We start from the raw sequence: 15,234 nt of genomic DNA, 5'->3' as shown, positions 1-15,234 counted from the left end.
AACGTTCTTTGATAACTCCTTCACTAACTGTAACATTACGATTATAACGACAACGACAAACATATTGTGAAAGATGCAAAGGATTAAAAAGGATTAAGAAACTCACCAGGCGCCTTACTCAGAAAAAGCAGGTGTGCAGGCAAGTCCAGGGAGGCTGACTGAGTGACGAACGGTCCGGTAGTGGCATTTCTATTTCCGCTTTGTGTCAATGGGGAAATTAAAATGTTTTTTTTTTTAATCCCGTTTAAATTGTCACAAGATTCACATCTATGGTTTCTGATTTTTACATATATTTTCTGTACCAGTACCATTACTTGCCACCTACCACTAGAGTGTGACGTGCATAGTCTTAACAACTCAAACTTTAACAATTATCACCATGCAAAGTCTCAATGTTGTTTTGTTCTTTTTCTTTCAGATGCTCTACAAAAGCAGCTGCCAGGGAGCACACACACTACTTTTAGTGACGCAATCAAGAAGTGGCTTAAGTATGTGCCAGAGAGAGAGAGGGAGGGATGAGGAGACGTGAGGTAGGGTGGCATTTAGAAACCCATAGCCTACTGCTGACTTTCTTTATCAATGCTGCATCAAATTAATTTTGGTTATGTTTTTCTGTTTCCATGTACAGGTGTCTGCGCCGCAGGAGGAATAGGCCACAATTATAAATTATAAATAAATCATAAAATGTTTCTAAGAACTTGTTCAAGTGTGTTCTGTTCCTTATAAATGTTAAAAGTTATGCCTCATTAGATAGCTTGACAAACATTAGGAGAGGTGCATTGTTGCATGCATTTTTATATCCTGTTGTACATAAAACAGGACGTAGCCTACGCACATTGATATAAATTAAGTTTCACTTTCATGGTTGAAGTATGCATGTGTGTGTTCATCCTAGGCAAGAGCCCCGATGCTTTATTGTTAGCTAATTTAATTTAGCCTGTTTTGCTTAATTTGTAGCCTTCCTGTTGTACATAAAACAGGAAGTAAAGTTGGATGAATCATCGCCGAAAATTAAACTATAAATCGACCGAAATCCGTAGTTGAATAAAGGGTGAAAGGGGGTCTATTCTCTGTTGGCCACCATCCACTTTTCAACGTCGTTTCAACGCAAACTCGTATGAGCAAAGCGGTGTTGAATCAACGCCGGTGATCCATGATGATTCGACGGCGTATGGTCAAAGAACATGCCGATGATTCCCCGTCGAATCAACGCCCTTTTGCTATCTGGGTATTGAGCTGTCTGAAGGTCTTGTCTGCCTCAGGGTTTTATTTTAAGTGTTTGGGTACTTTTTCAGTAGGGCAGTGAATAGGAAGGTGATACAGCTGAAACCTCTGATGAATCACTGATAGAAGATAAAGAATCCCAGGAACTGTTGGCATTCCTTGACAGTGGTGGGGGTTGGCCATGTAGTGACTGCTACATGGTCCATGGTGACTCCCTCAGTGCTGATGATGATGTCCAGGAAGGAGAGTTGAGTAATGTGAAACTCACACTTTTCTGCTTTGACACACAGGTGGTTGTCCAACAGTTTGGCTAAGACCTTCCTGATGTGGGCCTCATGACTTTCTAAGTCTGGAGAGTAGATCAGGATATCTTTAATGTATGTATGACGTCAACAGGCAAAGTCGAGGTTCCGTTTTACTGATGTTTATTATGCACAAACACAAGCACACCAACACTGTCGTGTAAACACCGTAGAACTAAAGAAACACAAAGAAAACAATAGGCTAAATCATATACTCTCACACACAAAAATCTTAAGATATAAACAAAATCATAATTCCACAAAGACATAACATATACCACTTTTCCCGCTTGTTGACTAAGGAAGGGTTCGCTGACTTGGTTGAGGTTGCCCGTCTTAATGTTACAGTTGTCTTGACTTAAAACCTTCCAACTTTAGTCTGGATACTTAGAAAGGTGACAATCGTAACGCTTCGTAAGCTCGTGTGGGCTAACTCACTTATATAGAATACTGCTTCCATTCACAAACTTTTTGTACAAAACAGGAAGTGACATATATAACAGGACGCAACACAAAAGACAGGACCATGTCAAAATAATTGCACCATCAATGAATATCGTGACAGGAAATGTATACATAAATATTAAATACAGTACAAATATATAAACTCTTTATGCAATTAAATGTTAAATATGACTAAGTGTACAAAATTAATGTTTTACTTTATTCACCTGCTTTGACTATAACCCTTTGTGAATACAAACACACTCCCACCAATCACACAATGTGTGATTAATAAACCCAAGACATCTCATCCATACAGTATAGTAATCTCCAGTACCCATTCATTCACACACATTAAAGATACACTTAAATCCTTTCATATTAAAACCTACACTTAATTTCTTTAATTAAAACTCTCATCACTTAATCACTTTAAAGTAATAATACAGTCTTATGTATGGGTCTTTCTAGGAAAATTGGCTTATTTCTGCATGTGCCTTTACTGTCCAGTGTTGTATCACTAACCAAGAGTTTGACCTCTCTAACCCGGTCATCAGCTCCTGGGAAGACTTCTACCACCTTGGCAAGCTTCCACTGACTACGGGGTGCCAGATCATCTTGGAGTAATACAATATCATTAATCTTGGCATCTCGTCGGGTCTTGTTCCACTTTTTCCTCTGTTGCAGGTTCATGAGATATTCCTTTTTCCATCTGGCCCAGAACTCGTTCGCCAGGAATTGAACTCTTTTCCATCTCTTTTGCAGGTAGAGGTCATCTTGCCTAAACTCACCAGGTGGAGGTGCAATGATGGTTGATTTCATGGTAAGTATATGGTTGGGTGTTAATGGTTCTGGCCCCACTGGATCATTGAGATGTTCAACTGACAGAGGCCTGCTGTTGACAATGGCCATTGCTTCATACATGAATGTCCTTAAAGAGGCACTGTCCAACCTCTTCGCAGACTGATCCAGAATTGATGTCAGAACATTCTATACACTTCGGATCTGCCTCTCCCAGACCCCACCCATGGGACTTGAAGCAGGTGGATTCATCACAAAGTTGCAGCCTAATTTCTTCACACATTCAGGCTCCAGCCCCTTCATTAATTTTGCGAACTCATTCTTTGCGCCAACAAAGTTGGTACCTTGGTCGCTGTAAAGCTGTCTCACATTACCACGAATTGCAATTAAGCACCGCAGTGCATTAATGAAGGCGTCTGAGCTTAAATCATCCAACACTTCCAGATGAACTGCCCGTGAGCACATGCAAGTGAACAAGAGTCCATATTTCTTCAACTCCTTCCGTCCCTCCTTCACATAGAAGGGGCCAAAACAATCCATTCCAACGTAAATGAATGGGGGTGTGGCCTCTAGTCTCTCAGGTGGTAGGTCGGCCATTCGTTGGTCTTGGGGACTCTTACGATACCTGTGGCACTTGACACATCTGTAGATGGAAGACACTTCTGAACTGCATCCTACAATCCAAAAGCCATTAGAGCGAATTGCATTCATGGTCATACCTCGACCTTGATGACACACCCTTTCATGAAAGTGCCTTACAAGTAAGCGAGATACATGATGGCCTTTTGGAAGGATGGCAGAATGTTTGACATGAGGATGCAGTGTTGCTTGTGTGAGTCTACCTCCCACCCTCAAGGTACCATGAGCATCAACAAATGGACTGAGCTTAAATAACCTGGACGATCGTTTGGCTTTAACCTCTTTGTTTTGTTTTAGAGACTTTATTTCCTCCTTGAAGACTTCTTCCTGCACCTTCTGAACAATGAACATCTCAGCATCCTTTCTCTCCTCAAGCATTGTAGAGTCATTGGGTGTTTTCTCCAGACCTTTGGCACTCCTTGCACAACGTTTAAGTCTTGCTATGGCCTGCAGAGCTCTGCTCCAATCAGAGAACTTCTCCAAGCGGTCTAAGAGAGATTTTTGCTCCTTGACCTTGGTTGTGTGGACTTGTGCTCTTCTGACCTCTGGATCTTTGTCAATTTCTCCCACCATAACTACTTCTTCTGGAAGCTCTTGCTGCCATAGGAAACTTGGTCCTGCAAACCAGTTGGATTCTACAAGCTCCTTTGCAGTGAGCCCGTGAGAAGCGTGATCAGCTGGGTTGTGCTCTGACGCAACATATCTCCACTGATTAGGCTGAGTACTTGACTTTATCTGCTGAATTCGATTTGCCACGAATACATGGAACCGTCTCGCTTCATTATTAATGTAACCAAGCACAACCTTGGAGTCGGTCCAATAGTATTCACGGATCTCTTCCACCTCCAACTCTCTTTTCAGCAGATTTCCAATTCTTGTGGCCACAACCGCAGTAGAGAGCTCCAATCTTGGAATTGTTGTGACTTTAGTCGGGGCAACCCTAGCTTTTCCCATAACAAGAATGCAGTGTACTTCACCTGACACAGACACAGCTCTCAAGTATGAGCATACGCCATAGCCTGTTAGGCTCGCATCAGAAAAACTGTGCAGCTCATATTGCTGGACCTCTTGAAATGATGATGGCAGATAGCAACGGGGTACCTTCATGGCAGACAGGTCTGGGAGGTCTCGAAGCCAAACTTCCCAATGCGGCCTAAGGTCATCGTGAAGTGGATCGTCCAACCCTACCTTGTCACGGCACGTTTTGCAGTATCTTCTTCCCAACTAAGATGAAGGGTGACACAAACCCAAGAGGATAAAAAATTGAAGCCACTGTTGACAAAATTCCTCTTCTGGTAAAGGGATTCTGCTTCATAATCACTCTGAATTGGAATGTATCAGAGATAATGCACCACTGTATCCCCAGGGCATGTTTGATTTTCGGCTCTCCTAACGCAAGGTCAAAGTCAGCTGCACCTTCTGCACATTCAGTCTTTGGAATAGTAGCAACTACCTTCTTATTGTTCGAGATGAACTTGTACAAGCGTAGCTTCCCAGAAAGGCAGAGGTCTCTGGCCTCTCTCACAAGCTCAATAGCCTCTGCTTCTGTCTTCACACTCGTCAACCCATCGTCTACATAGAAGTTGCACTGAACAAAGTTTACTGCAGCTTGACAACTTATCTTGACCTTGGGCAGCCAGATGTTTCAAGCCAAAGTTTGCACATCCTGGAGAGGAAGCAGCTCCGAACAAATGGACTCTCATTCGGTACACAGCTGGTGGAGTGTCCAATTCACCATCTGTCCACCACAAGAAGCGGAGGTAGTCTTGGTCTTCCTGTGCGACATGAAACGGATGGAACATACGCTCCACATCACACATGATTGCTACTTGACCCTTCCGGAACCGGCACAAGACACCTACAAGAGTATTTGTGAGGTCGGGTCCTGTCAGGAGATGTTCATTCAGGTAAGTTCCTTGGAATCTTGCAGAACAATCAAAGACTACCCTGATCCTTCCGGGCTTGTGGGGATGATAAACCCCATGATGAGGGATATACCAAGCTGGCTCTGCTGAGCTCTTGCTTAGGAACCCTTACTGCATCGCCTCTTTCAATATCACTCATAAAGGTCGTGTAGTCTTTGTAATAACGCTCATCTTTCTTAAAGCATTTCTTAAGACAGTTGAGTCTATGTTCTGCACATGCCTTATTATCTGGCAGCATTGGCCTCTTAACCTTGAATGGCAGTGGCATCTCAATGTCCATCTTTGTTTTGCTTGATGCCTTCCTTCAGCCTGATCAGAAACATCACATCTTCTTGTGACATAGGGTCTTCTCTATTGGTCCTCTCTGCAAAATCAGACTCGAACACCTTCACCATGTCCGCCGGGCTAAGTATCTCCTTTACCTTGCACCTGTACACATAGTGGACTTCAGACTTGAGTTCAGACTTGGAATTCACGGTCAGGGAACCATGAGTGGGTTTAATGACAGGTAGCACTTGCTTGGTGATGATGCGATGACTAACACCAATCTCATCCTCAAAGTCCATGGCAAGGTTGTTGTAGCCGATGATGCTCCAACCCAGGACAGACTTCTGCACGAATGGCTGGCCTTCTTCACCACTCAGCACATCTCTGGGGAGCAAAACCTGAGGGCAGTTATAGCCAATTAACAATCCCACTTCACAGTCTAGGTGAGGAGGCATTTCATCAGCCAGGTGTTGTAGATGAGGCCAATTCCTTGCAGTTGCACAGGTAGGTATGTGAGATCTATTAGCAGGTATGTACTCTCTGGTGTATGTTATGGGGAGTTTAACTCTTTCTCTGGACATCATACCTCTTATTTGCAAACCTTGCAACTTGAAGCTGGAGACGACCTTTGTTTTTGATGTTATTGTGGAGATTTCAAGTCTGACTGGTTCTTGGTTAATATGCAGTCCATCCACTATATCCTTTAAAATAAAAGTGGTGTCGCTTTGAGCGTCAAGTAAAGTATACACCAGAATCTCTTCATGCGGATTAGCTTGAGTGGAGACAAACACTGGAAGGATGGATGGATGATGTATGACTGCTTCTCCCTTCTTGGATGACCCTATTAGATGCAACCTCTGCTACCTCTTGCCGTATCTTGGATGGAGCCAACTTGTCAATGACTTGTGTGATCTGTGGCTGTACTTGGTTACCTTTATACCCTTGCTCTTTCTTTGCACGATCTGCATGCAAACAAGTTGGATGATGTTTTCCACACTTATCGCAGACACTCCTAGCATTACAATTTCTGGAATTATGGCCAGGCTTGAGGCAACCAAAGCACAACTTCTCAGACTGTACAAACTTCACTCTTTCTTCAACTGCCTTTTCCATAATCTTCCGGCACTTATGAAGAGTATGGCCATACCTTTTACAGAATGCACAGGTGTTAGTAGAACTTTCACTAGAGCTAGTAGTGAATGTCTTGGCAGTTGAGCTACGACTTCTTTGGATCTTATGACTGTCGTCATACTGCTTGGATTGCTCATGTTCTATTGGCTTTATTGCTTGGAGTGACGAGATAGGGTTGCAGGCGATTCTAGCCTCCTTGTTTAAAAACTGAACAAAATTTTTAAAGTCAGGGAAAGCCTTATGTGGGTGCAATCAGTTAATTATTGAAATTAAGTGATCAATCTCATTAAATCAGTCTCATTAAATTTTGAAGGTCAATAATTAAAATGAATCAATCCCATTGAATCGTTTAATTTGACTCATTTGAATTGAATCATTTAGTGAATCATACCATTAATCCTGGATAAATTACCAAACAGCTAGATTATGGTATATTTCCAAATTATTACAATCACTTACCATATTACATAACTCATATGCACCCTTTTGAATTTTTTGAGAAGATTGGGGACTTCATATATTGTTCACACAAATAAAACACAGTTTGTTTAATAAATGAATTTATTATAACAAAGATAAAATTAATAAATCAATATATACAAGCAGTGAGGTGTGTATATACATGTGTGGTGTGTGTGTATGGCCTAGCTTGTTGCTAGCTAAAACAAAGGAATGTTATCTAAATAGAACAAAGGATTAGCTCTGTTGTTAAGGTGTGCTTGTGTGTGTGTGTGGGGGGGGGGGGGGGAGGAGGACTTGACCATGTGTTTAGCCTCGTGTAGCTAACCACACGGGAGGCCTAGATTAGCCTTGTGTTGCTAGTGTGTGTTTGAAAGGCCCTATGGCCTAGCTAAAGTGTGTTTGTTAGGCCTGGTGAGGCCTACTGAGCACGTGTCGCTAAAGACAAAGGGAAGCTGTCTAAAGTGTATCAGGCCTGGTCAGGCCTGTTGAGCACGTGTTTTCTCAGTAACAAAAAGATTCCACACTCATAACATTACCAAACTCACTGAAGCCTTGATAAGGTCAAAATGTATGATAAGGAAATTAAAATGTTAGTAAGCAAAGAAAAGCACGCGCAGCCTATCTATTAAACAATTGAGAGAACATAGAACCAAAATAAATCAACACGCTGCGTGTCTAACAGTGTAACAGATAAACCTGGGTTTAAATTCACACTATTTCAAATAAAAGCAAATTCCTAAGACTATCTTAATTATGCCCAAATGCCAAAATCTTACTTAATCCTGCCTTTAGCAAGATATGAAGAACTATTTGCCGGTGTAGTTTCGGGCCTCGCCGTGGGAGCACGTGAGCCGCTTGTGATGGAGGCGTAGAAAACTTTCGGGTCCAGCGGAGCACTTGGGTGGTTCCCGTGGAAAGCAGAGGATTCTTGGTCCGAACCTCAGCATTCGTGAGGAAAAGTCTCTGATCAGAATAAGATGCACAGCGCTTTTGAGTTAAAAAGGATTCAATCGCTTCTTAACTTTTAACTGCCTGGGCTGCAGTCGTGACGTCACTTCTAATACGAGTAAACCGGTTGTAACTCAGGTTGAGTTTAAAGATCGCGCTATTCTGGACTTTTACCTTGGCTAGTGGTTAGGCACAGAACGCGCTGGATGGTGAATCTCGCAAGAAAGAAGTGTCTTCGGGTTTGAGAGCATCTCTTTATGTGTCTAGCTCCCTTGAAAACCGGACGCGAGAGACAAAGATGGAAGCGTTGTCCCATTGTTTTATGCTTCCTTGTATGATGACGTAGATGATCCCGCCCCGGCGTGACGTAGGTCAACGCGGAAGTAGGCTGATGGGAAATGTAGTTTCTTAAAAAGACAAAATGGCGGCATGATACCTACACTTATGCTTTTCTTGGAACATGGTGACTTCTCTGTTCCAACGTAAACTCAGCCACTCTGGCAACTTGGCCACTATTCTTTGATTTTCAATGCAGTCATTTAAAGCTTGTAAGCCTTGCACATGTGGCATGGCTGTCTCAACACTGCTCAGGAAGTCCACAAATTCACGGAGGTCTTTGCTGTCTTTAGTAGCAATCTTGTGCCATGACTGTATTTTGTCACGATATGCTTTGCCCACAACAAAGGCATTTCCAAAGCGGTCTTCCAATATCTCCCAGGCAGCATGGTAAGTACTTTCAGTTCCAAGTAAAGAATACCCTTCAATGGCTTTCTTCACTGAGCCCCCTACATATTTGCGTAGAAAGAAAAGTTTTTCTTGAACTGGGAGATTCTTATGGTCAATCAAGGTCTGAAAAGACAACTTCCAATCTGTGTACTGCAGGGGATCTCCAAAGAAAACAGCAGGCTCTGGGCTCGGAATCCTATTGGCAGTTATTGCTTCAGCGAGAATTTTCATGAGATCGTTAGCAGCTCCATAAGAAGACACTGCTGTATCTACTTGAGATACACTGGCTTGAACAGTCTGCACTTGTTGAGGAGAGGGAGGAGAGCTGTTTAAAGAGGCTTTGCCCTGAGTGTAAATTAAAGGCTGGGTAAAAGAGCTAGGGAAACTTAAATGAAGAACATGACTACTTTGGTTTTCTTGAGGAGCGGTAGTAGCTTCACCACCACTGATGCTCTCATTATAAACTTTTAGCTTAGCTTGTGCTGCATTATGTTCTTTCAATCCCTCCAATCGTTCCACTTCCTTTTCTTTCTCCTGAATTTTAATTTTCCTTGCTACACTTCCTGACACAAACTGAGCTCTTTTTCTTGCAATCTCTGCTTCTAGTTCTTTTTCTTCAACCTCTCTTTCAGCAGTCTTTCTCTTCTCCTCTGCCTCAAGCTCTCGTATCTCCTCCTCATACTGATGCTGTGTCTTCATTATTTTGAGCACTTCTTGTGTTGCCACTACTTCAGCTGCTGCTTGTTGTTTTCTCAGTGACGACTTGCATGACAATCTTCCTGATGTCCTTGAAGTAGACATTGACGGCACAGAGGCAACACTGGATTCAGTAGCGTCAAACACAGAATTTGAATCAGGCCAAGGGATGTCTTCCACATCACCTTCTGAATTGATAAAGCATTGAGCTTTTTCGTTGGCTGTTTGAGTGACTGCATGACATAAATCATTTTTCCTGCATCTCTCATGTTCAGGAATCGCAACTGACCTAATTTTCTCATAAGTGTTGCTTACATCTGCTTGACTAGCATTTATAGCGTTCACAATTTCTTTAATAAAATCTGCATCTTTGTTTTTGAGAGACCTTTTTAGACCATTCATATGATATTTCCAATGCCTGTAAATTCGCTCAAAGGCTTTGTACAATTGATTTAACTTAGCATCTTGCAACGCTTTCCCCTTTTCAGTAAGAGTTCATGTGCGCCCACTTCTTGTTATGTCTGGGATATTTGCACGCACTAGAGATTGAGGTTGACCTTGTATAGCCCCCTCATCTTGTTCATATACTTCAATTTGCTCTACTGTATTAGGAGTTGTATTACTAACCCTTGTGGAAAGCAACATACTTTCATTTGAGTCTGACATGATAGACTACAATAGGTGATGGCAGTATACTAAGGTACCCTTTTTTTTTTTAGCAATCTAGATGCATTTAACCTTCTAAAAAAGAGATTCATTTAAAATGAAGTGCTTGCAACAACAGTAAACATCAAATAATCAATTTTCAAACATTGTTAATAAATTCAACCTTTAAAACATTGTTTGACGACCTTAAACTCTTTGTGCAAATATAGGCAATTGAAACAAAGTAATTGTCATATCAAACAAAGAAACTTCAGCAATCAAACCATTTAAGAAAAGTGCATGTCCATTGTTTCATCTCCTTTTAGTTTGCTTTGTCTGTCTTTAAAGTCACCTTTGTATCCAGTACATGTTGTTTAAGTGAAATGTCCACGATTATCCAAGTACATAAGAAGAGAAAAATGGCCTTGTTTTTACCTTGGAGTAGATCAAATACTCGCATCACTTCAAAGACGCGAATACAACTTGCTTGCTTGATGGCGCCATAATTACCCACTTGCTGTTTCTGTCCTTCGGGCAAAGTAGTTCAAAACCAAATAGCCACCACTTCTCACGAAACAAAAGTCTCTTGCCGACTTCAGACCGCAGGTGTAGACAATCGCCTTGTCCTCATCTTCACCGAAGCAGAAGTGTTCTACTATGACGTCCCCAGTCAACAGGCAAAATCGAGGTTCCGTTTTACTGATGTTTATTATGCACAAACACACCAACACCGTCGTGTAGACACCGTAAACACCGTAGAACTAAAGAAACACATAAAGAAAACAATAGGCTAAATCATATACTCTCACACACAAAAATCTTAAGATATAAACAAAATCATAATTCCACAAAGACATAACACATACCACTTTTCCCGCTTGTTGACTAAGGAAGGGTTCACTGACTTGGTTGAGGTCGCCCGTCTTAATGTTACAGTTGTCTTAACTTAAAACCTTCCAACTTTAGTCTGGATACTTAGAAAGGTGACAATCGTAACGCTTCATAAGTTCGTGTGGGCTAACTCACTTATATAGAATACCGCTTCCATTCACAAACTTTTCATACAAAACAGGAAGTGACATATATAACAGGACGTAACACAAAAGACAGGACCATGTCAAAATAATTGCACCATCAATGAATATCGTGACAGGAAATGTATACATAAATATTAAATACAGTACAAAAATATAAACTCTTTATGCAATTAAATGTTAAATATGACTAAGTGTACAAAATAAATGTTTTACTTTATTCACCTGCTTTGACTATAACCCTTTGTGAATACAAAGACAGTATGTGATGACTAACTTGCAGATCACGTACCTTAGCACATGATTAATTAGGCACTGGAACATGCCTGGCATGCCAGATAGCCCATATGGCATGACACAGTACTCAGAGTGGCCAGAGGTGGCGCTAAATGCTGTCTTCCACTCATCGCTCTCACAGATATGCACCAGGTTGTAGGCGCTATGAAGCTCCAGCTTGGTGAATATCTTAGCAGAGTGATCTTATTTCAGGGCTCATGGAACTAGAGACAAGGGATATGGGTATTTCACTGTGAACTGATTTAGGCCACGGTAGTCAATGCATGGCCTGAGACCCCCTCCATTTTTCTCCATAAAGAAAAATCCTGCAAAAGCATACAATGTGGAGGGACAGCTGTACCCCTGCTGTAAAGCCTCCTGCACATAGTCCTCCATAGGTTTTTGCTCCAAGATAAGCAGAAGGTAGATTCAGCTTTGAAGTGGCATGGTGCCAAGAAGAAGCTCAATGACAATCATACAGACAGTGAGGAGGGAGCCCACTAGCTTTACCCTTGCTGAAGTCTTCCATGCGCGCCGGGTAACATCCAGGAATGAGAACCATAGTGGAGACATTTGGGCTCTCCATGGTGGTAGAGGCTACTGTGAGCTTGGGTAGAAGGAGACAATGTTGCCTGCAAGTGTAAGATGTGGGCCACTACAGAATTTCTCTGTCCTGCCAGGAGATCTGAGGGTCATAATGTTGTAGCCAGGGGAACCCCAGGATGATGGCCTGGTTTTGGGTCTTGGTAAGGAGGAAGGAAATGGGTTTTTTATGTAAAGCACTGACTTGGAGAGTGAGGGGTTCAGTGCGTGTGGTTACAAACCCCTCTCCAATGGGTCTGCTATTGATGGCCCTGATGATCAGTGGTTGCTGAAGTTTTTGCATGGACACCTGGAGTTTTTGAGCAATCTGACTGTCCATGAAGTTGCCTGTGGCTCCTGAGTCTCTCAGGGCAGAGAGAACATGGACTGACTCTGCAAGCTTTACCAGTACATCAATCTTGAAAGATTTAAAAGAGAGGTGTTTAGAGGGACTCGTTGAGAGAGGGTTAGCTGTGCTCAGAGATCTCGTGGCACCTGTGGAATGTCCTTGAGCCTCTTGAGCGAGAAGCGCTGTGTGCCAGAAGATGTGTGGCTTCCCCACAGTAGAAGCACAGGCCCTCCTTCCATCTCTGTTCGTGTTCTGAGTGGGCCACTCTAGTGTGAGGGATTTCCATGGCTACTGAGGTTTCAGTGATGGGGATTTCAGATACAGAGCCTTGCAATGATGTTCGGTTTCAGAGGAGATAATCGAGTCATATGGACATGTCAGTGAATGAGTCTAATGTGGCTTGCTTGTCTTGACATGCTGGTTCGGTGAGAACTTGAAAGTAGAGCCCTTGACAAAATGCTGCTTTAAGGGCTGGTTCATTCCATCCACTTCCAGCTGTGAATGTGCAGAACTCCAGCGCATATCCTGCCACTGGTTTACTCCCCTGCTTATATGGTGAGCAGCTGTTCGCCGACCTCCATGCCTTCAGGACTATAATCAAAGACCCAGCAAAACAGTTCAATGAAGTGCTCATAGAATGTCATCAGTTCGTTGTCCTTCTCCCAGACAGTGGTTACCCACTTGAGCACATTCCCAGTGAGCAAGTTGATAAACTGAGCTATGTTTTGATCAGTGGTCCCTGTTTGGGCTGTAAAAAACAGGGAACATTGCAGCAGGAATCTCTTGTAGTCGGACACTCCTGAGAAATTGTTAGATTATAGAACAAGTACTGGGTGTGCTTCACGAATCGTGAAGCAATGTCAAGGCCAAAGAGCAGGCAGTGGTCAGGTGAGGAACGAATAGAATATCAGAGACAAAGACAAAAGGGCAAAATCCAAAGTCAAAAAACAGAGTTAAAACATGATAACAAAAGGCTTGGTGAAGTCAGGCAAGGGAACGCTGAGCATTTACTCTGCAGCTGATAAATGCAAACTAGAGTCCTTATATATACAGTGGTGATTTATGTGAGATGGGGAACAGATGTAGCGCTAATCAGTATTCTGTAGGTGTAGGGCGGTGCAATGCAGGTTGATTATCGTAGTCCATTGTGGCCATGTTTGGAGGCCGCTGTGAACTCCGAGAAGTGGAATCTTGAGTGCAAGCAAGTGCAGACATGACAGCAAGATGAAGTTCTACCCCAATATTTGATCAATGAAAACATACATTATTAAAATATTAAATTTGAATATATTTAAAATATTTTATTGTACTGTGAGTTGGCCTGGTGGTTAGCGTGTCCGCCTCTCAATCGGGAGATCATGAGTTCTAGTCACGGTCAGGTCATACCAAAGACCATCATAAAAACGGTACCTACTGCCATCTGCCAAGGCATGCTGCAATACAGATGCGAGTGGGGAGTCAAACTCTCGTGGTTACCAGAGGACTAGCCCCCCACTGTAACCCTAGCTATGTAATAGGCAAGAGGCCAAGGGCTACGGAGATCAGAGCCACATGCATACATGTCAACCTTTGGTCAATCAAACCTGTATAACCAACCTCCAAAATCCGTATTTCCCTTATAAAATCCGTATAAGATGCAAATTAAAACAATTTACCTAAAATTTGAATGATAATTAACAATGATATATCCCAGTTACTTTTTATTCAATATTAATAACAATAAACCTTCAGAATGAATACAAAGCTCCAATGTTTGACAAAAACACAAAGTGTTATCAGCATAGTTACGAAGGAAATACTTCGTTGTTTGGAGACAGGTTTCACCGAGCGGCTATTATGCACGAGACTTCATATTAGCCACAAAGTCAGGAAAATCTGTTCATAAAATTACGTTATAATGACCAAATACAATGAAAAGTATTTTTCCAGTCTCACCTGTGAAAGGTAATCCCATGTGATCTCGTTTGGACGGTAAACCTGTTGGTACAGTTAAACGCAGCACATGAATGAGGCATCTTTATTCTCGGCTACTGTCTAGACGCTATACCAGAGACGGCTGAAGAATCTCCACTTTGCCACATCCAATATGGCGGCGAGGATGACGTATGAGTCTATGCAGAAGGCGGCGTCTATATGTCTATGACTTCACGGTTGGCGGGATTCTCGCAATGCGGTGTGCGCATGATCAAAAGTGGAACGAAGTCTCGCTACCACAAGATAACGCGCGATTTCATAAGACTCTTTACTGGCTGGCTGTTGTGTACAGTATGTTTGTAAATGTTATGCATTCTTTTATCATCGTGGGAATTGATTATAGCTCTAAATAAATATTGAAGTTTTTTTTAAAGAATCCGTATAACTTTATTTATACGCCCGTATACTACGTTTATTGAATCAAATCCGTATAAAATACGGACATTCCGTATAGGTTGACATGTATGCACATGGCATGGGAAGGATTTTGATTTGAAATTTACAGAGAAGGGCGGCACGGTGGTGTAGTGGTTAGCGCTGTCGCCTCACAGCAAGAAGGTCTGGGTTCGAGCCCCATGGCCGGCGAGGGCCTTTCTGTGCGGAGTTTGCATGTTCTCCCCGTGTCCGCGTGGGTTGCCTCCGGGTGCTCCGGTTTCCCCCACAGTCCAAAGACATGCAGGTTAGGTTAACTGGTGACTCTAAATTGACCATAGGTGTGAATGTGAGTGTGAATGGTTGTCTGTGTCTATGTGTCAGCCCTGTGATGACCTGACGACTTGTCCAGGGTGTACCCCGCCTTTCGCCTGTAG

This window comes from Neoarius graeffei, chromosome 10 (genome assembly GCF_027579695.1).
Source record: "Neoarius graeffei isolate fNeoGra1 chromosome 10, fNeoGra1.pri, whole genome shotgun sequence".
In the NCBI taxonomy this organism is placed as follows: Eukaryota; Metazoa; Chordata; class Actinopteri; order Siluriformes; family Ariidae; genus Neoarius; species Neoarius graeffei.
The sequence above is the reverse complement of the archived record's forward strand: the minus strand, read 5'-3'. Positions refer to the sequence as shown.